Consider the following 21,735-nt stretch of genomic DNA (forward strand, 5'->3'; position numbering starts at 1 on the left):
CTTATTTATTTATTTGAGATTAAGAAAGAGAGAGAAAGAGGGGGAATTCCGATGCAGGCCCTGCACTGACACAGCCCCCATGTGGAGCTTGAACTCACTGTGAGATCATGACCTGAGCCCAAATCAAGAGTTAGACACTTAATTGACTGAGCCACCCAGGTGCCTCTCCATTAATAATAATTTTTTTAAAAGCGTCACAAGCCTGTCTCACCCCCACCCCAGAAATATTTTGGGTGTAACTAAAGTTGTATATAGTGGCAAATGTATAATCTTCAGTTCTGTAGTAATTAAAACAAAAAAAGAAATTAGGGGAAAAAACTAAAGAAAATATAAATTAGTAATGTAAAATATTAATGAATTATGTAATATATGTAATTGACCACTTGTGAGAACTGCACCTTGGAAAAAAATAAATAAAATATACAGATCTCTGACAAATGAAAAAATGAGGTAAAATGTATAAATACTTGAGACATACAACTTCAAATATAGTGGTTAAAATAATTTAATATAATACTTAAAGTATTCAATGCAAATAATTTTGAAAATCATAGAGAGAAAGAAAAGTTCTGACCAATATACATAAAATCTATATCAGTTGTAGCTTCCAGAGATTTGGTTGACTTTGGTTCAAATGCCACTTTGGTTTCCTTGCGACAATCCCAGAACCTGCTCATGCTTTGAGATTTTGTGGCTGCTTTATAGTTTTCTAAGTGTCCACACTCTTGCATCCACGGAGGCTGTCATTTTTTCAGCAACATCTTACAGGGGGCATTCTGCCCCCATTCCATTTTTTCGCATGGAAACCACTGAGAGCACAGAAAGGATTGGTCAGTTTTTCTGTAATGTGTTAGATAGCAAATATTTTAGTCTATTCATATACTACTAGTATTCACACTACTCCTCATCTTTTCTTATTTTACAACCTTAAAAAAACTCCAAAACATTTAGCTCTCAAGATGTATGGGGGGAGGGGAACGGCGCTCGTGGCTGCCCTGGAGGGCGAGACGCTGGATGGACGAGAAGCGCCCCCTATTCAGGCCTGATAGTTACCTGCCCCGCGCCAGGGGCAGGGCTGCGGTGGGCGGGGCGGCTGGCGGCACGGGGCGGGGCTTACCTTCCCGCTTCCTCCTCCTGGTCCTTCTGGGCAGTGCAGCCTCTTGTTCCAGGTCCTACCTGCAGGTGACACCGGCCAAGTGCTTCGACAGCTACCAGCGGGTGTGGTGGATGGTCGCTCTGTTGCAGGTGAGCCCCGGCGCAGGCGCAGAGGGCGCGGCAAGCATCTGCGGCTGCCACTCTGCATCCCTGCAGCCGGGCTGCGGGGCCCCAAGCAGGGCAGCCCCCTGGCAAAAAAAAAAAAAAAAAAAAAGTACAAAACCAAGCTGCTGGTTGTGTGCGGCCTGTGGGCGGTAGTTTTCTCAACCGTGCCCTGAAGAATAATGGCTCCAGTGCAGGCCCTGTAGCCGTATTGCCTTTCGTTCTGGGTTTTAATCCTGACTCCAGTGTTTTCTAGTTCTGTCAACATGCGGGGAAATACTGATCTTCTCTGGGCCTCAGTTTCCTTTTTAGAAAACAGTGGTAATAACAATTGTTACTTCATCAAGTAGTATTGAAAATGGAGTGAGCTAACCTGTGTACCGTGCTTAGAAAAGTGGGACATTGTGAATGCTCACTACATGTTCGATGTTACTATCAAGCCTTTAATTTTATATAGACTATTTCTGTTCATTGGATTTAATCACATCTTGCATAGCCATCTGTTATCTTCTTATTCCTACTCTCCTTTCTCCCCTCGTTCTTTCAGAGGTAGCCAAGAAATTCTTCACTTTCTTTTTTCTTAATCGGGCACTATTGTTCTTTCCATAGTCCGTTTGCCGATAGTCTTACACTCTTCAGAGTGGATTTATTTATTTTATTCTGTAAGAAAAATGCTAATGAATGATTTTCTGTTCACAACATTATTTATAAACTGCCAAAAGTTGACTCTAGAAGAAATGAAAATGCAAGTCATAGGAAAAGTTATCAAAGAATTGCATCCAAAAATGCTCTTAACTCAGATGATTTTGCATGTTAAATGGATTTTTTATTATGGAAAATACAAACATATGAAAAAGTAAAAATAATTATATAATGAACCCCCATGTACCTATGTCCCAGACTCTACAGTTATAAAGTCCTGGATAGTATTGGATTTGTTTTTGTTTTTGTTTTTTTATTTTAGAGAGATAGCATGCAAATGGAGAGGGGCATGGGGTGGGAGAGAGAGAGGGAGAGGGGAGAGGGGAGAGGGAATCCCAAGCAGGCTCCATGCTGGGATCATGACCTGAGCCAAAACCAAGAGCTGGATGTTCAGCCAGGTGAGCAATCCAGGTGCCCCTTGGGCAATATTATTTTTAATATATCCTCACCCACTTTTTCTCCACACCTAATAATTTGGAAGCAAATACCTGACTTTATAATTTCATTCTTGAATTGTAAATTTGGTTTAAAAATGTAACCACAATATTATATGTTGACATAGTAAACAGTACAGTAATCCCAAAATATCATAAAATATGCCACCTGTATTTATATTTCCCCAATTGTCTTATAAAATTGTTAAACAATTTGTTTAAATTTCACCCATATCTTTTCTCTGTTAATTTACACATTCTCTTTTTTCTTGCAATTTATTTGTTGAAATAATTGCCCTGGGGTGTTCTGCCATCTGGGTTTTGCTAATTGCATCTCCATTGTGTCATTTAATACATTCTTCTATCTCTTGCTAATAGGTAAATGCATATTGAAGCTTGATTACCTTATGCTTGTGTGTTTTGCACAAGAATACTTCATAGCTGATGTTGTGTACTTTTTTTGGAAAGTACAGAAAATTTGGTAGTCTCTCTTTTTCCTTTTTTATTATGTTAATAGGCCTTGATGATCATTTCCTAGACCCATTAATCATTAGGGGTTGGAAATGAAGATGTTCTAATAGAATATCTTCAAGTTGGCTCCTGGGTCTTTTTGCCGTAGCCTAGCTGTGTTTGATAGCTTTCTTGCTTTCTGGTGTAACAGGAGATTCCTCTTTCACTTTGTGTTTCTGTTTCAGATCTAGAACCTAGTTCTTGTTTTTGGGAAATGGGATTTAGAGACATAATCTGCACCCCAGGGGTGCTTATGGCTGTGGGGCTGGTCTTTCTGGGAACAATGCCTTTTCAGTGGATGGAGTTTTTGTTTGTTTAGAAAATACATCATTTAAAACGTTTCAATTTTATTTATGAATACGATTTATGATTATGTAAATTATTTTTTGTTTCAAAGTTGTAATATTGTGATTTGAGATGAGGAATATGTATTTGGTCTTTGTCCAGTTTTTGGCACAGAGCACCTAAAACCCTTGGAATTCACAGGATGATAAGAGCAATAAAGGAATCTTTTGTATGTTAACAAGGCAGCTTTGGGAAAGCATCTAAGGATGGGGGGCTGGTTACCAGAGGAGCCAACCATGTGATTAGGGTTGGAACTTTCAGGCCTGGGAAGGCGAGAGGGACAGGAGGTCAAATCAGTTGCCACCAGTGATTTAATCAGTGGTGCTTATGTAATGTAGCCTAAGGCTACATTAAAACTAAGGACAGGGTTTGGGGAGCTTCAGACTTGGTGAACATCTGGAGATTTGAGGAGAGTGGTGCATCTGGAGAGCACGTGGAAAATTTGCACCCTTTCCCCATACCTTCCTGTATGCTTTGTTCCACCCGGCTCTTCTTGAGTTATATCCTTTTGTAATAAATTGGTGATCTAGTAAGTAAAATGTTTCTGTGAGTTCCGTGTGCTCTGGCAAACTAATTGAATCTAAGAAGGGGGTTGTTGGACCCTCCAGTACATATGGCCGGTCAGTCAGAAGCACAGGTGACAATGTGGACTTGTGACTGGCATCTAAAATGGGGGTGGAACGGGGGGGGGGGAGAGAGTAGGACTGAGCCCTTAACCTGTGAGATTTGATGCTATCTCCAGGTGGTTAGTGTCAGAATCCAGTTAAATGGTGGGACACCCAGCTGCTGTCTGAGAATTGCTTACAGGTGTGGGAAACCCCTCCCCAACTACCCCCCCCCAACATGCACACACACCCATATTGGAATTGGTACCAGAACCTTTCAAAGTGAAATCTATAAAACAAGGTGTATTTTAAGAAGTCTAGCTTCTATCTCAATCTATTCTTTCCTACCATCGCAGGAGTTTTTAGCCTTAATGCCTGGGATTCCTTGTCTTGCCACTTCAAAGAATGAAGGGGTGGACACAAAATAAAATGAGCAGCAGGCAAAAGCTTATTTGACTATAAGATCAGAAAGGAAGAATAGTTGGAAGGCTCTCTTTACAGAGAGAGGGAGTTCAAAAGTGAATGCCTGAGGACTATAGGCAAGGGACTTTGTTGTAGAGGATTTTGTTCCCAGCTGTCCTTCCCGCTGCTCCCTCATTCCTTCTCAGATCCTACCCTTAGCGCTAGTAACTCGAATTGCCTAGTCATTCCTTTTTGATTGGCTTGTTTCTGTTGTATGAGGGGTTGCCTAAGGCCATACCTTTCCTTGTGGGTCCGTATGTTTTACGTTCTACTTGTGTTTAGTCAGGTCTTTTGTCAAATTCCTGGGGGAAACCTCAGAGGGAGTAGGCGGGGTCTGTTACATTCCTAAGAGGAACTTTACACCTGAGGGAGTTTGCTCGAGAAGTTCCCCAGAAGAAACGTTTTAAAATGTGTCTTTTTCCCCACCCAGGGACCTCCCAGCCTTAGTCTTTCCCTTTTAGCCTATTGAATCCTGTCTTTCCCTGTCATACTACCTCCTATAAGGTATCTTATGTGTTTTTTTTGTTTATCCTTCAGTTTAATTTAACAAAAGCAAATAGGTGAATATGCTTTTATTTTTTCTTTTGTAGGCAAATAAAAGTGTCCTATGCATATTTTCTCCCCATGTGTTTTGTTTTAAGTTTATTTATTTATTTTGAGAGGGAGAGAGAGAAAGAGAGAGTGTGTGCGCGAGCATGTGCACTGGAGAGGGGCAGAGAGAGGGAGAGCGAGAGAATCCCAAGTGGGCTCAGTGCTGTCAGCTCAGAGCCTGACATGGGGCTCAATCTCATGAATCATAAAATCATGATCTGGGCTGAAATCAGGAGTCAGACACTTGACTGACGGAGCCACCCAGGTGCCCCTCTCCTCTCCTCCATGTTTTGTTTGTTTGTTTATTTTTGCCTAACCACTTCTCATGGAGATGACCCTGTAGCAGTATATAGAGTATATATAGTATGTAGAGCCTTTTCCCATTCTTTTTTTTTGACTTTATAATACTCTGTTATGTGCACGTACCATTGATAGACATTTTTATTTCCAATCTTTGCTGTTACAAATAGCACTTCAAAGAAAATCCTGGATCGTATGTCTTTTTGCTTGGAGAACCAGTCGTGATATTGATGGGTCAAAGGGTGAGTCCATGTCAGTTTGCTACATATTGCCAAATTCTTTATTAATTAGGGTCTGCAGTGGATTGAATGTGTCCCTCCAAATTCATATGTTGAAATCTTGATGACCCCCTGCCCTCCCCACCAAATGTGATGGTATTTGAGTTGGGGCCTTTGGGAGGTGACTGTAGAGGCTGGAGCTGGAGAGGTAGCTTGAGCTTTCTCTGCCACGTGAGGAGGTCCTCCTCAGAACCCGACTGACTTCATCTTGGACTTCCGGGCTCCAGAACTGTGAGAACTAAACGCTTGTTGTTTAAACCACTTAGTCTATGCTAACTTGGTATAGAGCCCAAACTGACTCAAAGACAAGGTCAGATGTGGAAACAAACCACATCAGTTGTTTCAACTGTTGGAATTTAATATGAAGAATTGTTTACTTTATAATTTTGGGTATAGGTATAGGGTTAATGAAATCGCTGCAAGGGTAAAAAGAGAACTGCAGGGAATCAAAAAGGCAGCAGGTGTTGGAAGCCTGTACTAGCCTTTCTGCTGAGGAAACTTAGAGGAGGGATCCCGTGGACTGGCAGCTCAGACCTCTCTGGGGATGGTGCTGTTTTCCTGGTGCTGTGGTTCTGAGTTGGAAACGGGGCCCAGTCTTGAAGAAGGCGGTAGCCAGCTGATTCTAATGTTTCTACGGGAGATTGGAGTTTGCAAGTATGGGGAAAACTGAAAACTGAATTTGGCTGCCGTTTAGAAGGTACTGCTGCTGTCAGGATGAGTCTCCTGGGAACAGAGCAGACTCCTGGTAACTGCAGGCAGACAGAAGCCCCCAGGATACAGCCAGGATGGGGCCAGTCCCTTCCGTCCTCCAGCCTCTCAGACTCCCTCCGGGGCCCCCAGCAATTTGTCCTGACTTCGAGCCACCTGACAAAGCAGAACGTGGCTTGAGAACCTGGCCCAGCACCAAAGAGCAGAGTAGAGAGGATAGATTTGGAATCAAGAGGCAACGAGGTTATAATCTCCACCGGTCCACTCTCCATAGGTGTGGAGACCCCATTACGCATTTCTTCCACGGAGGGCCCGTTTCCCCACCGGCTCAGCAACAGATTTGATATTTTGTTAGACTTGTAGATTTTTGCCATCAGATTCTTCTTTTCAATAACAGATAATTATCGTGCTTTATAAGCTCTTCTAAAGTATAGAAAATATCGAAGATATAGTTTCTACTGCTTTTATACTTATCGTATATAATGGCTTTAACAGTGCTTGTAAAACACCTCACAACTCTACAGAAACACAGCTGACACAGAACAACTCTATGACCAGGGATAAAATGATTGCAAGACAGCCCAAACCATCTGTTGGCAAAAGTGAACAGCGGAGTCCTCACTGCATTCCTAACAATTAAAATAGAGGATCTTCCGTATTTTTATCCTGTTGAATTTTGCAGTTTGTCTTGCCCAGATTTAAGCCTACGATAGCTTTTGCTTCAAATTAAGGCTTTTTGGGGGCACCTGGGTGGCTCAGTCAGTTGAGCCTCCGACTTCAGCTCAGGTCATGATTGTTGTAGGTTAACCTCAAGCACGGTTAAATACTAACATGCTATTTCTGCTTCTGTAAATCCACTTGGCAAGCTTGTAGTTCCCTGTTCTGGATGACCACACATGATCTCAGGGCTCCTGAGTTCGAGTCCCGCATAGGGCTCTGTGCTGACAGATCAGAGCCTGGAACCTGCTTCAGATTCTGTGTCTTCCTCTTTCTCCCCTTCCCTGATTTGCTCTGTCTCTCTCTCAAAAGTAAATAAAAAAATAATAAAATTAGGCTCTTTGTTAAAACGTTCATATTCTTATTTGAAAATTACCATCACAAAAGGGAACATGTAGAAAATACTCCCTTAGGTTGTTTTCATATCATATATATTTTTGACATCCCTACATATTTTTATGAATAAAAGCCAATTAATCATTTCCAATTTTTATACCTTTACTGATAAAATTGTGTTTCTCAACTTTTCTGTAGTTAGGCATCCCAATTATTTAAATATTTTAAGGATCAAAATATAATCCCCACTGGGGAAAGTCACTCAGAGATACATCCTCTTACATTCTAGACACATTCTCCATTGAGTTTTAAAATCTTTGATATAAATTTGTAAAGGTTAAGTCATCATATAAATAGCAGTGCTATTAACAATCACAAAATTAATGAGAATAATAATGAGCTCAAGCGTGTAAAATGCCAGAGTTAGCATAAACACTGTAATACCTCTGTGTATGACATTTTTGTTTTGCCATAGGGAAAAGTTCTGTGAACTAGTTCCCTAAGTAGTGCCAATACATTATTACTGCAAATAAACTGCTCATCATCTAAGTTGTTTTTGCAACTTTTGGAGAAAGCAAAATGAGGTATTCTTGAAGGAGACATTTATCTCTGTGCAAAATAAAAAGGTGGTTTAAATAGAGGTCAAATTAAGAACACTTCTGTATATCACTTTCATCATCGTTATAAAAGTAAAACATGTTCACTGCCAAAACCTTTGAAAATATATTCAGATGTGTGCATACACACATCCACAAACACACACACTCCATTAAAAACTGCCCATAGTCCTATCACCCGTGGATGACTTATACTGTTAATATGTTTAATTTTATCAGTCTCCTTTTTTTTTCTTTCATAGTTTATTGTCACATTGGTTTCCTTATCAGTCTCTGTCTTATCTCAATAAGTGGGGAGTGCATGGTAGCTAGTTTTATAGGTCGCATTTTTTTTTTCAAAACATAACGTTAGAAACTTTTCTCAGGTCATTGAAACTGAATTGAAAGTGTGATTTTTGTATTGCATAATATTATTTCACACAAATAGATTGTATTTTATTTAACCCTTGGCCATCTCCCATTTTTACCTATTTAAATTTTTTCTTATTTTCCATTATGAACACATGAACAGTTTTGTGCATAAAATGTTGGCTAAATATCTAATTATTTTCTTAGCACAAATTCCTACAAGAAGAATTGCTGGGTCAAAGGATTTGCACACTTTTAAAATATGTTTCCAAATCATTCTTCAGAAAACTGGTATTAGGTCAAATTTCCACTGGCTGAGACAGAATAACTGTCTTTTGGGATCCATCACAATGCTGGATATTACCAATAATTTTTTTCTTAGCTTAATGGAGAAATTCATACTCATTAACATTTTATATTTCCTCAATATTAATTTGTAAACATAATTATAAGACCAAAATATTCCCGATTTAGCCTTGACCAAAATTGTAGTTGAAACCAGATGCCACACATTTCAATAGCAGGAATCTTGAGAAAAAAAAAAATTGCTGACATGGATGGTCTGAAAGTATGTAGGAACGTGATTGGCTTTCATATATTAACTATATATCTTACAACCTTATTATAATGGCTTATTAGTTCCAGGAGATTTTTTGCCTTTTGGATTATCTGCATAGATAATCATGTCATCTGCAAACAAAGAGAGTTTTATTTCTTCCTGTCTAAATTATACCTTTTATTTCTTTTTCTTGTCTTATTGAATTAGAAGTTCCAATAAGATGTTAAAATCAGTGGCAAAAAGTACATCCTTGCCATGTTCCTAATCTTAGAGGGAAAGCTTAGAGTTTTTCACTAAGTATGATGTTCCTTATGAACATCTTTATGAACATCCCCCACATCTATTGATATGATCATGTGCTATGTTACATTAATTGATTTTCAAATATTGAATGAACCATGCATATGTGGGTTAATCCCATGTGGTCATGCTGTATAAATCTTTTTATACATTGTTGGACTTGATTTGCTTATATTTTGTTGGAGATTTTTGCTTCTGTGTTCATGAGAGATATTGGCTTCTAGTTTTCTTGTAATGTCTTTATCTGATTTGGTATGAGAATAATCCTGGCCTCATAGAAAGAGTTTGGAAGTATTCCTTCTGCTTCTGTCTTCTGTAAGAGATTATAGACAGTTGCTAAATTGTTTTCTTAAATTTTTAGTAGAATTTAACCAGTGAACCCATCTGAGCCTAGTGCTTTCAGTTTGGGAAGGTTATTAATTATTCATTTAATTTTTGTAATAGTTATAGGCCTATTTGGATTCTCTACTTTTTGTGTGAATTTTGGCACAAACTTTGAATTCATTCAAAGAATTGGTTGATTTTTTTTTCTAGGTTATCAAATTTATGGTCATAGAGGTGTTCATAGTATTCCTTTATTATCTTTTCAATGTCTATGAGATCTCGAGTGATGTCCCTCTTCCATTTCTGATATTAGTAATTTGTGTCTTTCTCTTTTTTTCCTTAGTTACCCTGTCTAGAGACTTATCAAATTTTTTGAATTTTTTTTTCTTCAAAAAGCCAACTTTGGGTTTCGTTGATTTTTCTCTATTGGTTACCTGTGTTCCATTTTACTGATTTTTGCTCTTATTTTTGATTCCACTTCCATTTTCTTCTTCTTTCCTTCAGAGTTTTCATTAAGGGCCCTTATTTCTTGCTATTTGTGAGCCTCCCTCACAATCAGATCCTCTTACAGTTGTATCTTCAGGCCAGAGATTCAATTTGAAAAGTACTGACTTGCTTAGGGACTTATGGGAAAAATGTGACAAAGCCCTTTCTTCTTCATTCAACAACTTCTAAAATCTACCCTTTATTTAGTGTCTGCTAAGTGCCTGATATATTTTTTAAATTATTTTATTTAATACTTACCATAAGATAATAAGTATTATCATGTATACATGAGGAAAGAAGGTTATGGAGGTAAAAGTAACTCAAGGCTACATGCTTTGTGTAAGTGGAAGAGTGGGTTTGAAGTTCAGATCTGTAGGGTAATAACATAAGAGATGTACATAGAAATAAATTCACTGCAGATATACAGTCATAGAGAGATTGCAACATCACAGAGATTTTTGAGACCACTTTATGCTTTAAAAACATATCAAGCATGATGTATTTTGTTAATAAGTGGGATTGCCTTGTCAGATGAAGGGAATGACTTACTCAAAGGTAGGTATTCATTGGTGGGTGAGGAATGGTGAGACTGCCTCTGTCTCAAGTCAATATTAGTCTATGATACAGACTCAGAAAACTGGTTGGCACATTTGGATGCCCATATGTTTTGTTTCTCATGAGCTATTCCAAGTGAGGATTAAAATGTTGGCATGTCCAACATTTTACTCAACCCTTAAACATGACTTTAAAATGATCATCACATCCTAAAATGGTTTAGATGAAATATATGCATAATACTTCTTAATTCTTTTAGATCTTATTTTCTTTAAAAAAATTTTTTTATGTCTTTATTCTGAGAGAGAGAGACAGAGAGAGACAGAGAGTGAGTGGGGAAGGGGCAGAGAGAGAGGCAGACAGAATCTGAAGCAGGCTCCAGGCTCTGAGCTCTCAGCACAGAGCCTGACATGGGGCTTGAACCCATGGACAGTAAGATCATGACCTGAGCTGAAGTCAGACGCTCAACCGACTAACTTACCCAGGCACCCCTTTTAGATCTTATTTTGGAAAATTTGGCCTGACCTTGTCGAGGAGGTGAAGATTGTGATCCAGAGAGCCTCTCAGCTCAGTGATAATGCCATGAATTTAATTTCTATAGGTTTTTTAATTCCAGAAGGCAAAGAGCTTAATACAGAGGAGATGAATTTAATTATTGACAGTGGACACTTCTTGAGAGACTTAATGAAGGAAACAAAATCTGCATAGAGTAATAAGGGAACATTTGATTTCAAGATATTTTCTGCAATATTCAATTTTGCCAATAGATGGAGAAGTTGTTCCATATAAGTCAGAAGGCCTGGCTCCTCTCTGATGGCTAAAGAAATTCAGGTTTCTGGCAAGTTGAAAATGGATTTTCTCAATAAAAATGTGAAGCAGGAAAACTGGGTTTCTTATAAATTTTAATAAGAAATACTTTTAACGGGGGACAGGAATTTCACTAATTTCAATTATAAGTATATGAACCTGTTGTTAGTACCTGCACTGTTTTTGCAATTTGGCCATAGCACTTTTAGATCTGTACATGTGAATATCTGTATGTATGTATGTATGTGTTTATACCTGATCTTGCACAAACCAGGTTTTAGAATATGTAATTTTATAGGATAAAAAGATAAGCATAAAAATATTTGAAAAGTGGAGCAAGAAAGAATCAAATGAAATTAAAGTAATAGCATTCCTTGAGTTGAGCCACATGTCTGGCTTGGAGCTTCCTAGCAGCCCATTCAAGTCAGCAAACAGGATTAGTTCCATGACCCAGTGTCTATAATGTAAAAATATGCTGTGTGCTAGGGAAACTAATAATTCTTAATGCTAATGCCAAGAGTTATGTTTCTTGGGGGATTCATGAAGAGGATACTGTGTAACGCAATAGATAATATCCTTACATTAACCCACTGATACTTTGCACAGGACTACTTCTTACAGTGTCAGCTGATGGGTAATACCACAGCGCTCTTTAATTAAAGGAATTTGAGGTGGAAGTTGGGTGAGTACCCCCAAACATTCCTTGTAGTGTAGCTTTCTGGTTGTTTGGTTTAACAGAAGGATACAATTCAGAATCCATCAATTCTCCATGAATGTTATTTCTCTGACTGAGGGGTTTGATGAGGATGGAGGGCTGCTGGGAAGACTGAATCACATGTTGCATGCAGAACACTTGGCCCTGAGCCTGGCAGGTGGTGAAAGCCATTCATGGTCAGCCTGGACCATGCACCACCCTTAGCCAAAGGACACAAATTACCTGCTGTGGCTGACTTGTGTGGATATCCATATGGCCTCTTAAATGCAGTGGTGTCTTTTTCACAAGTACTTGGACATGGGGTAACTTTGACATCCCCTTCTGGAAGTGTTCCCTCCAGTCTCATATTTGCTTATTCATCCTGTTCCAAACCTCTGTGCTCAATGTTCCTGTATCCTGTTGGTGTTTCTAGACCCTCTTTGCATCTTCTCTGGCTTGATCCTTCCCTTGTTCTGTTGGTACTTTCATTGTTTGTGATTTTCCAGAGAACCCTGCTGCTTTATATCCTGAAAGTGAAGCCAGATTCCCTGTCCCAACCTTTTTCGAAACTGTTGCTCAGATCGGGTTTCCCTTTCTTTCCAGGAGGGAACTATGGACCACAGCCATTGGGTTTCCTGGCTTCATTTTCCATCAACTTTCTCTAATCTCTGTTCATCTGTGACATGTTTATAAATTTTTCAGAGTAGCTTCTGGGGCTGGAAGCTGATTGGAGAAAGTTTCTCTGGCTCCATCCAGTCACCACTTGGTTTATTCATATTCGTCCTCTCTGCCTTCAAACATGGCATCATTTCAGCCTCTCTGGAAGCGACCAGGGTGATTTAGTCCATCTGCCCAATCACACACACAAACGCGCCCCCCCCCCCAATCTGGCCTCCCTCTTTTCTCCATGATATTGCTTACACATTCTATGTTGCAATAATTTTGTTTTCTGTAGCCTGAGGGTATGCTAAGGGTATACTTTTGCTTATACTTCTGCACACTGATTGGGAGAATGCACCCTGAATTCTGTTTTGTTTCCATTAACCTTTTTCTGAGAAATTACTGACCCTGAATATTGGAGCCGCAAATGGATTCTTTTAACAAGTATCCTGTCAGGATGCAACCCCTGTGTATTATGTGGCTTTTAGTCTGCAAATGCTTCCTCTTAATGCATCAATTCCCTTAAGAAGTATTTATTTGAGTGACTTTCCCTGTCTTAGAATTTTAGGAATACTTCTATTTCTGCTGTTTTAGGAAACCTCCAGTCAGAAGAATTTACAGTTCACTTATTTTTATAGCCAGCGGTAGCTATTTAAAGCCTTGCCTCTTTCTCCTACCTGCTTGAGAGCTTCCCAAATCAATGATTCTTCTGATTTCTCCATAGACTTTGTCTTAATCCTGTGCACTCTGTCTTCAGTGAGATATTTGTGTCATGACATATTCTGGATGTTTCTGTCATCCTCGAGAAAATCATGCAGATACTTTCCCAGCTCAACACAAAGCGGAGTTGCGTCACTATCATTTCGCCTGCAGTTGGAGATTGTGTGTTGAGGTGAAGCGGCAACACGATTTGAGCTGACATCATTCAGACAGGAGCCTCCTTACTGATCCCGGCAACACTAATGTCTCTGAAATAGCTCCCCAATGTCACCATTAGAGGATGGGTCAGGAGTGGATATACTTCTAGAAAGCAGACCCAGTGGGTAGCACAGTCTGCATGCTTGGATCCTTCATTATTTTCAGGTGACACTGACCATAAGGCATGAAGCCTGTGAGACGAGACCCATGGAGGCTGCCGGGCCTCTTAGGAGATTTTCAGTGGTCGGGTCTCAGCAGCAACATAAGGATTCGTCCTCCTTATAAGATCTACCTGTCTTTAATTCTCTTCTTTATTTTCTTACGGTAAAAATAGAAAAAACAACAGCGAAAAAGACCCGTTATAAGCAGTGCTTGGTTCCTATCAGTGAGTATATTTTGAAAGTCTTTGGAATTTTGGGGGTAGATTTTCGTGTGTGTGTGTGTAAACCAAGGGTCAGGCAGGGAACAGAGAAAGGACGGGAGGAGCTGAAGACCCTGGAATGGCAAGGGAATAGAATCAAAGTGAAAAACAAGTGCTCCCTAATGCCTTGCTGGAGAGTCAGCCCAGAAAGCAAAACGAATTGCATTTAGACTGCCCCCCTCCCCTCACTCTAAACTGCTTGCAACGCTGTGACTCCTAAACCTGAGTTATTGGTGACAAGTGAAATTAGGCAGCCTGGTTTTTAGGTAGCAGGTTGGACTGCAGTGAAGTTTCTTAGGAATACCTCGGCCTTTGTCTGAAAGCTAAGCAGAATGGACTCCAGATGGTACCTGTAGGGTGCATTGTAATCTTTCTGCACACATTACTTACATTTGCATTTGTGAAATATAACCTGTTGTGAAGCAAAATGCTGACTGAGAGGCTCTAGGAAAGACCCTTTAGCATAACAACATCCCATTGGGTTGAGTTGTATCGGAACAAATGAAAGCTGGAAGTCACCGAGGAAGGATGCAGATAAATTCAAAGTAAGGGAAACAGCTTTCACTTGTCAGGGGAGGGTGTGCTCCTTTGTGTGTGTGTGTGTGTGTGTGTGTGTGTGTGCGTGCGTGCAGCTAGCAGTTTCTTCCCGATGGGATAATTTCCCACCATCTCTTTATTACACTGGAGCAGTGATCTGTCCATTTTAGTGTCATTGGCTTCTCCAAGGCCAGAAGCAGCCTTGAATGAGCATGCTAGACCAAGGGAAAAAGGAAGGGGGCCTCTTAGGCCAGAGTGAGATCTACAGAAACTGAAGCAGAGAAACACTTTCTTGATGGAGGGGACCAGATTGAGCTGGGGGAGAGGTGCTGGGAACAAAGGGAACAAAAGTTGTCGTCCAAAGACATAAGCACTAATGAAAATAGAGTGAGAGAGAAGAGAATTGGAAGAAAAAGAAATCAAAACAAGAGATAAAATCATTCAAAACAAGAGCTAAAAAGCCAGAAAGAAGGCAGCACAGAAAACCAGGCTGCGTGTCTCCGAGTCCAGGCCCCATACTGGCTGGAAGCAGGGTGGAAAAGCATCAGGAGGCTGTCATGGGAAGTCTGATGGCTGAGTTTACCGCATACCTGCTTTGCCCTGGCAGAGATGGTCCTGAAGATCTGCCTGGTGATATCTGTCCACAGGTCTTTATCTGGTTGGTTTTGTGGAGCTATGAGAAGGCACCAGAAGCTGTCTTCTGGCTCTTGGTGTGAGGATGGTATAAGGGGAAGAGGAAAAGGAAAGGAGGAGCAGACAAGAGACACCACCTGTCTTATTTCTACGCCTCTATATCCTCATTAACAATTGGTAAGATCTGGGGCTCCTGGGTGGCACAGTCAGTTAAGCATCCAGCTCCTGCTTTTGGCTCGGGTCATGATCTCACGGTTTGTGAGATCGAGCCCCCCCACCCTGTCAGGCTCTGCACTGACAGCCTGGAGCCTGCGTGGGATTCTCCCTCTCCCTCTCTCTCTGCCCCTCTCCCACTTGTGCATGCTCTCTTACAAAACAAATAAATAAAACTTCTAAAATATTGGCAAAATCTAATAGTGCCCAACTCAGAGAGTCCTTGTGAAGATTAAGAATGTTAGGTTAACTAAACAAGGAGACCACTAGACTGATGTGGTTCTAATCCCTCTGCAAGCAAACCAAAATCTAAGTCTAGAAATGCCTCAGTTATGAAATAAAAATGCTAAAGACAACCACTCACAAATAGCCAGCCAGGTTTCAAGGTATAGCCAATCAATAACTCCTTTACTTCGCTTCTGCATTTTCTCTATGCATGTTAAGTCTTTCCCCTGGATTCTGTTGGTAGAGCGCTCCTGACTACTTTCTGTTCGATGCTGTTCAATTTGAACTGATTCTTTGCTCAAATAAACTTAAAAATTTTAATATCCCTCAGTTTGTCTTTTTTTTTTTTTTAATGTCTTATTTATTTCTGAGAGAGAGAGAGAGAGAGAGAGACAGCATGAGTAGGGGAGCATCAGAGAGAGAGGGAGACACAGAATCTGAACCAGGCTCTGAGCTGTCAGCACAGAACCCAATGTGGAGCTTTAACCCATAAACCGTGAGATCATGACCTGAGCCGAAGTTGGACGCTTAACTGACTAAGCCACCTAGGCTCCCCCCTCAGTTTGTCTTTTAACAAGAAATAATACAAGTGTTCCTGGCTTAATAAATGTGAGCTATTTTTAATACCCATAAATGTGATCTTTAAAAAACAAACACGGCACCTGAGTGAGTCAATCGGTTGAGGGTCTGACTTTGGCTCAGATCATGATCTCATGAGTTCGAGCCCCACATGTGGCTCACTGCTGTCAGCACAGAGCTTGCTTCAGATCCTCTGTCTTCCTTTCTCTTCTCTCCCCTACTCACACACTCTCTCTCAAAAATAAATAAATAAATAAAACATTTAAAAGATGTGCAAAAAATTAACAGTAGTTTTTATTAAGTAAAAATACCAGTTACAAAATAGTACTCACAAAAAATACACATATACACATACACGCATGCGTGGAAGAAAGGAATTACAGTAAAATCTTAAGAGTGATTACTTTTAAAAGTGGATTATCCCTAATTTATTTTTCTTCCCATGCTTGTCTGTATTTGTACAGTGAACATTAATTCCTTTTGTAGTAAAAAACACATTATTCTTTAAACAGCTGCAGGAATCAATCCCAACAAGGTTCATTATCAGTCCTTTTTCTCATGTCTCCTCAAATATAGATTCAAGAAGGTCTAACATCAGTCCTTGTCCTCGCTTTTCTCCAAATGTGGTTTCATTTTAGTTAGGAGCATTATTGCCACCCCATTGGTACCTTCCAGCTCCAAGAGAGAAGCATGTTTGCATTCTGGTAGGAGCTGGAAGTTACTCTGTCCTACATTTCTCACCTGTGCTTTAGTAAAGACGCCTGAAATTTCTAACAAAAGATCTTATTTGCTCACAACTGTGCTGGTTAAGGAGCCAGATTTGCAGGCAGGTTTGGATCGGGCATGACTTCCCAAGATCTGCAATAGGAAGGCTAATTATTTGGAGGGCTGTCTCTTTGCACATGCTTTATTAATCAGTGGGCATTGCCATAAAAAAATTGGCTTTTGGTTGAGGCAGCCTTCTGGGGGTGGCTCAGTGGAACAGCTGCTCTAGACTGGAAAGTGCCAGTCTCTGACTGGGTGTGCATATGAACCACCTGGGGATAGCTGGGAGCGCCTGAAAGCAAGCATTCGTCAGCGGAGCAATGCATTCCCTGGGCTCTGTTTGGAAATGGGAGATGTCGTGTTGTGTTTCCATTGCCTCTCTGCTAGAATCCAATGAATAGCATTGTATGATGTTGTGGAATCTGGGTGATTTTTGGTGGTGATAATGGGTTTGAGGAGTAGGGAGGAGGGTGGTGATGTGCTGTCCATGGTCCAATTGGAAACTAAGGATAGAAGCAAAGAGTTAAGAGTTAGATGTCTGTGCCTGTGAATTGCCCTCCACCGCAACTTAAGCAGTGCTTCATATTTTGATCTGCTTTGGCACGTTTTGATTTTGGGCAAGGATACAGCCTTGTCCATGTTGCCAGAGGCTGTGTATGTAATAGAGGCATCACATGCAGTGACAGCCTTGTAGAAAAAGCACTGTGCCCTGATACAGATCAAATGGGAGCATTCCCATCAAAAAGTGCAGCATGTGTTGTTTTTTTGTATCCCAGTGGTAATTTGGTGGCTCAGGGTCAAATTCAGTGGCTGTCCAGGTGTGTATGACACTCAGCGATGCTGATGGATGCTGAACCTGACATCCCCTGGCAGTCTGGTTCTTAGGTGGAGAGGCAGCCTTTCTGGGGAAGCTTTCTGAGCAGAGGGTCCAGGACTGGGGATACAGAACCCTGAATGCTGGCACCCTGGGTTGTTCTGATCTTGGGCAGGATTCTGATCCTTAGTGAGAGATGGACAGCTAAAAGCTGAAGCACAGGGATTATTCATTCTCTTTATTCCTTATTCTTCCTCTGGCTATTGCCTCTCTCTCAAGCCTTCCAGAAAGTGAAAGGCAGAAGAGGGAGGAGATGGAAGTCAGAGCATGGTTTCTCCTCCTAATTTATTAGTGGCTCTAATCAAAAGTATTGTGTATGGGGGAAAACTAGTGGTAGGTAGGGATAAAAAAATGTTGGGTAATTTTGGGTTTCAAACATTCTCTCTGTGTTTTATTGCCAGCACCAATGACCACTTTCTGTATGTGAGGGGCAGGGCCTATAGACTATAATTCTGTATTTGGTGTTAAAAGTTTGCATTAATCCATTTTTTTAAATAAAATTTTTTAATGTTTATTTTATTTTTGAGACAGAGAGAGACAGAGCTTGAGCAGGGGAGGGGCAGAGAGAGGGAATCACAGAATCCAAAGCTGGCTCTGGGCTCTGAGCCCACAGCAAAGAGCCCGACGTGGGACTCAAACCCATAGACCGTGAGATCATGATCTGACCGAAGTTGACCGCCCAACTGACTGAGCCACCCAGGTGCCCCACATTAATCCATTTTTGTGTCCAATTAGATTGATGAGCAGTTCAGCTGCTCAGTGTTCTTCCACTTTGATTTTTTGCTGAGGCTTTTTAAATGTGCTATGTGTTGACTGATTGATGAATACGTATAAAACGTTCACTGCATGCCTACTGTGCGCCAAATCCTGAGCAGAGATACAGGGCACAGCTCTCCTTTCATGGAATTTAATCTAACTATAGGGACAGAAAATTAAGCAAATAATTAGGATACGGTGTATTAAGTGTCTGATCGGGAAAATCCTATGGGCCTTGGAGAATGTAGCAGGGACCTAGGAAGGATCGAAGAACATCTTCTGGGGGAACAGACTTGTAAATTGAGACCTAAAGATGAGTGGAGTTAACTGGGGAAGGACCAGTCTCAGCAGCCTTCATAATTCCTTTCTACTGTGCATATATATTTAGACAAGTGAGAAAGAGCTTCTTTCATAAAAATCAAGTTGGAAGATGGTTATTAACAGATCTCTTATCAAGAACTTCATTTGTCTCTCTCTTATGACCTCTGCCCATTTGGTTTTGTGTTGTGGCTACTTATATACACATCCAAAGGATCTCTGCAGGCTCTAGAAAGCCTTAGTTATCCCTGTATCTCTCAGAAGGGGGTTTTGCACATGAATTTGCTGAATGTTGAATCAAGGAATAGACAGATTCAGGGAACATTGGAAATCAAGGTTATGTCCCAAGCCAATGGGGAAGGGAAATAATCTTAATGTATGATGTTGACTCTTGAACTCTCTCTGGATTGTCCAGTGGCCTAGGTGTATGTGACCTCCCTGAAGTTTCTGATTCTTGGTCATTCTGCTCAGTTCTGCTCTTCTTCTTCTTCTTCTTCTTTTTTTTTTTTTGTCAGACTGACTGGATTTAGTCTGGAATGGCACAATGACCTGTTGTTCCCTCAAATATCTCACTCTACATTCAAGTTGTTATGATTATAGGCTTGTGCATAAATAGCTCATTTAACAATAACTTCAATCCTGTTTATTTCAACACAATTGAGAGCTTTCTGGTTAAGTGCTGATAGCACAAGGATGAGGGCCTAAGGCTACTAACAAGTATTGCATGCCAAGGGTGACACTGATCTAGAGATGGTGTGGCTGGGGTGGGTGGATGTGTGGGAAGTCTCACCATCAAGGTTTTGTACAAAGGTCTTCATGAGACCAAAATGGAATACGGTCTTGATTTAGGAGCTTCTAAGATACTTTTGACAGGAAGTAGGACCTAGCCCCTTGGGGGATTATAAACTCCTTCCTATCTTCCTTTCTTGCTAGTGGGTACAAAACCGTATTTTCTCCTGCTGAATTCTCTTTGGATCCTGGACTCAGTGGGGCTGAGGTCATTTGGGAGACTCCTACCCATGAAATTCTAGACTGATTATCTCTGCAGCTTGAAGGAATTGATGTGCCTCTGTGATACTGTAAAATAATAAGATATATATTTTTATTTTCTGGTCCCCAGTTTCTGGTACAGAGCTCCTAAAACTTATAATTTCTTGAATGATAGGGATGATAACATCTTATGTTATAATATGTTATATGTTGGTCTTAGTCCCTCCTTCCTGACAGAAGAGCTTCTAAGACCCTTGGAATCTTTGGCGTAAGAAGAGTGTCTTTTTTGTATGCTGATGCGATGGCTGATGGCTGGGGTCTTCACGATAGCTTCAGGATGGAGGTTGGTTGCCAGAAAGACCAAGGCATGGTGAGTTTTGAGATTTCATACTCATCCCCTGACCTCCGGGAAGGAGAGGGGCTCAGCAATGGCCAGTGATTTAGTCAGTCATGCCAACTTAATGAAATCTCGGTAAACACCTCTGAAACACAAGGTTCAGAGAACTTCTGGGTTGGTGAAAACATGGAGGTGCTGGGACGGTGGCAGCCTGTGCTTTGTCTTCATTTGGCTGTTCCAGAGCTGCATTATTAAAATCATAAATCAGTAATAGTAAACTGTTTTCCTGAGTTCTGTGAGCTGTTCTAGCAAATGATCTTTGACCCGGATGAGGGGGTCATGGGAACCCCTGATTCATAGCTGGTCAGTCAAAAGTATAGGAAGGCCTGGGCATTTCTTTTTTTTTTTTTTTTTTAAATATTTTTTTTTTATTTCTAGGAGAGAGAGAGAGAGAGAGAGACAGGGGGAGGGTCAGAGAGAGAGGGAGTCACAGACTCTGAAACAGGCTCCAGGCTCTGAGCTGGCAGTCAGCACAGAGCCCGACGCGGGGCTCGAACCCACGAACCGCGAGATCATGACCTAAGTGAAAGTCGGACGCTTAACCGACTAAGCCACCCAGGCGCCCCAAGGGCATTTCTTGTGACATTTGCAGGGGGGACGGTCTTGTGGGGCGGAACGCTTCACCTGTGGGGTCTCTTCTAATTCCAGACAGGAGTGGACTCCAGACCATGTCAAGACTGAATTGAGTTGTAGGCAACCAGTTGGCATCTGGAGATTTGAAGAATTGGTTGGTGTGGGGGAGGAAACCCCCCCATCATACATTTCATGTCAGAAGTGTCATGAATAAAAACAGTTCAGAACCTCCAAAAAGAACACTCAGATATTCTGTAATATCATTTTCAAGTAAATATGTTTTTTTTAAACATTCCTTTGGAGTCCATCACTTTGTAATTTGTGATATTTTGAAACAGTTGAGGCTAATTTTAATGTTTACAGTGTTTATAAAAAAGGGGGCTGATGTGTAGCAACATGGAGGGAACTTGAGGGTGTTATGCTGAGCGAAATAAGTCAGGCAGAGAAGGACAGACACCATATGTTTGCACGTATAGGAGGATTAGGCGGAACTTAACGGAGGACTGTGGGGGAGAAGGGGGAAAATAGTGGGGGAAAGGGAGGGAGGCAAACCATGAGAGACTCCTGAATGCTGAGAACAAACTGAGGGCTGATGGGGGTGGGAGGAGGGGAAGGGGGGAGATGGGCATGGAGGAGGGCGCTTGTTGGGATGAGCACTGGATGTTATATGGAAACCAACTTGACAATAAATGATTAAAAAAAAAAAGGGAGGGGTTGCTGCCAGTATCCAGCCTGGCCAGGTCAAGGGTCCTTGAAGGATGGACGGTGTCAGCAAGGGAGGGATGAGAGAGGCACGAGATTCTTCCTGGTCAACAGCCAGGCCTCTCCATACTGTCTGAGACTCAACTTTATTTTGTGATTTAGTGTTGGGGAATGGCACAGAAGTGACATTCTGATGATAAATTCTTTGATCAGTAAAAACTTTCCAGAACATTGATATG

At 41.0% G+C, this 21,735-nt stretch overlaps 1 long non-coding RNA gene across 1 annotated transcript; it reads left to right on the top strand.

The window, feature by feature from the left end:
• The first annotated feature begins 1,176 nt into the window (after positions 1-1,176).
• LOC120241721 lies at positions 1,177-21,006 on the top strand. Its single transcript, XR_005530937.1, has 3 exons — positions 1,177-1,245; positions 20,045-20,194; positions 20,870-21,006. It is a non-coding gene; the product is annotated as an uncharacterized LOC120241721 (long non-coding RNA).
• Positions 21,007-21,735: the final 729 nt, after the last annotated feature.

This window comes from Hyaena hyaena, unplaced genomic scaffold (assembly GCF_003009895.1).
Source record: "Hyaena hyaena isolate Hyena2069 unplaced genomic scaffold, ASM300989v1 scaffold_289, whole genome shotgun sequence".
In the NCBI taxonomy this organism is placed as follows: domain Eukaryota; kingdom Metazoa; phylum Chordata; class Mammalia; order Carnivora; family Hyaenidae; genus Hyaena; species Hyaena hyaena.